We start from the raw sequence: 2500 nt of genomic DNA on the forward strand, positions 1-2500 counted from the left end.
ACCGAGATCTAATAAATATTTAAAAATCGGTCCTTTTATATTCCCAACTCCGATCAACACGCATCACCTACCCACGTACATTGTATACAATTTACACATCTCTACTTCCAGCAATAAGAGAAAACGATACTTTCTCAACGGATTTACACAAAACGGTAAGGTGCAAAGCGGGGCAGCGTAAATTATTCAAATACGCTCCATCACAAAACTCTTTCCTTAGGGTTTCTGTCTGTAAGTCTGTGTGAGTGTACATTTGATGTTTCTTGTGTTGCTCTTTTCTTTTTCTTCTGTTATCTTTTATTTCCATTAATGAGATCTTCTAATGCTTGTAAAGAATGCCAAGCGTGCATTGTCTTTGTGATATCAAGATCCTATTTTGTCAACACAACACAGATCGTATTTAGTCAACACAGTTGTCTTCATAAATTGCTAGTGACTTGGTACTTTTCTCATTAATAAAATAATGTTCATATCCGTTGAAGTATATATACAAATTTAGACGTTTGTATCGATAACTCAGGTCTCCCTATAGACCATCTAGTGTAGCAAACATATAAAAGCAGTTATACCTAAAATTAATATTCACAGAAAACGGTAGTGTGTGACTGCATTCAAAGAAAGCGAGTAAATTTTAGGGGAAACAATTTTGTTATGCTATATTTTTCCAGTCTCAAACGCTTTTAGCTTAAAGGAAAAATTACTTATTGCTGACTCCGTACTCATTATTGTTGTGATCATTGTTGACATCAGGAGAGAGAGAGAAAAAAAAGAGAGAAAATGAGCGAGAGCGAGAGCGAGGGCGAGAGAGAGAGAGATAGATAGATAGATAGATAGATAGAGAGAGAGAGAGAGAGAGAGAGAGAGAGAGAGAGAGAGGAGAGAGCGATGAAAGAGAGAGAGCGAGAGAGAGAGAGAGAGAGAGAGAGAGAGAGAAAGGTGAGAGAGAGAGAGAGAGAACGAGAAAAGGGAGAGAGAGAGAAAAGACAGAGAGACAAAATAACAAGTAACCTCCAGGCGACAGTTGCAATTCTGGGCCCCCTGGGGGGGGCGCAAACCCCCCCCCCGCCCCCCAGGGAGAGAGAGGAGAGAGAAGAGAGAGAGGGAGAGGGGAGAGATGGAAAGGGAGGAGAGAGAGGAGAGAGGAGAAGAGAGAGAGAAATAGGAAGAGAGAGAGGAGGAGGGAGAGAGCGATGAAAGAGAGAGAGAGCGAGAGAGAGAAGAGAGAGAGAGAAAAAAGATATATAGAGAGACTGAAGTGAGTGAGTGAGGAGAAAAGAAAGAGAAAAGAGAGAGAGAGAAAAGAGAGAGAGACAAAAGACATTAAAAAGAAAAGAGGAGAAGGGGAAGAGGGAAAGAGAGAGAAAAGGAGAACGATAAAGAGAGAGAGAGAGAGAGGGAAGAGAGGGGAAGAAGAGAGGAGAGAGGAGAGAGAGAGAGAGAGGGGAGGAAGAGAGGAGAGAAAAGTGGGGGGAAGAAAAAAAAGAGAAAAAAAAAGAGAGAGAGTAAAAAGAGAGTAGAAAGAGAAAAAAAATTAAAAAAAAAAAGGGGGGGAGAGAAAAGAGAGAGAAGGGGAGGGGGAGAGAAAAGGGGGGGGCAAAGGAAGAGAGAGAGAGAAGAGAGAAGAGGGGAGAGAGAGAGAGAGAGAGAGAGAGGGAAAAGGGAGAAGAGAGAGGAGGAGGGAGAGAGAAAAAAGGGGAGAGAGATGAGAGAGGGGGAGAGAGGAAAGGGGGAAGAAGATAAAGATAGAAGAAATAGGGGGGGGGGAGAGAAGGAGAGAGGAGAGAGGGGGGGAGAGAGGGAGAGAGAGAGAGAGGAGGGGAGGGGGAGAGAAAGGGGGAGAGAGAAGAGGGTGGAAAGAGAGGAAAGAGAATACAGACAGATTGAGGTTTGTGAGAGAGGGGGGGAGGGGAGGGGGAGAGAAAGACGTATATATATATATAATATATAATATATTATATATATATATATTATAAGTATATATAATATATTATAATATATTTTTATATAAAATTTTTTATTTATTTATATATATATTGTATATGTATATAAATATAATATTATATATATATATAATATTATATATTTTATATATAATATTATATATATATATTTTATATAGAGAGAGAGAAAAGAGAGGAGGAGAGAGAGAGAGAGAAGAGAGAGGAGAGAGGAGAGAGAGACGACAGATCTCTCTCTCTCTTTTCTCTCCTCTCTCTTTCTCTCCTCCTCTCTCCTCTTTCTTTCTCTCCTCTCTCCCCTTCTCTTCTCCTCCCTCTCTCTTTCTCTCCCCCCCCTCCTCCTCCTCTCTCCCCCCTTTCTTTCTCTCTCTTCTCTCCTCTCTCTCCTCCCTCTCTTTTTTCTTTTTTTCTCCCGTCTCCCCCCCCTCTCCCTTTTTTCCTCCCCCTGTTACCCCCGCAAAATGACCAAAAAGCCCCAAAGGGCTCACCAAGTCGGTTATTTTATTTTTTATTTTATTATTTTGTTTTTGTTGTTGTTGTTG

Source organism: Penaeus monodon, chromosome 41 (genome assembly GCF_015228065.2).
Source record: "Penaeus monodon isolate SGIC_2016 chromosome 41, NSTDA_Pmon_1, whole genome shotgun sequence".
Taxonomy (NCBI): domain Eukaryota; kingdom Metazoa; phylum Arthropoda; class Malacostraca; order Decapoda; family Penaeidae; genus Penaeus; species Penaeus monodon.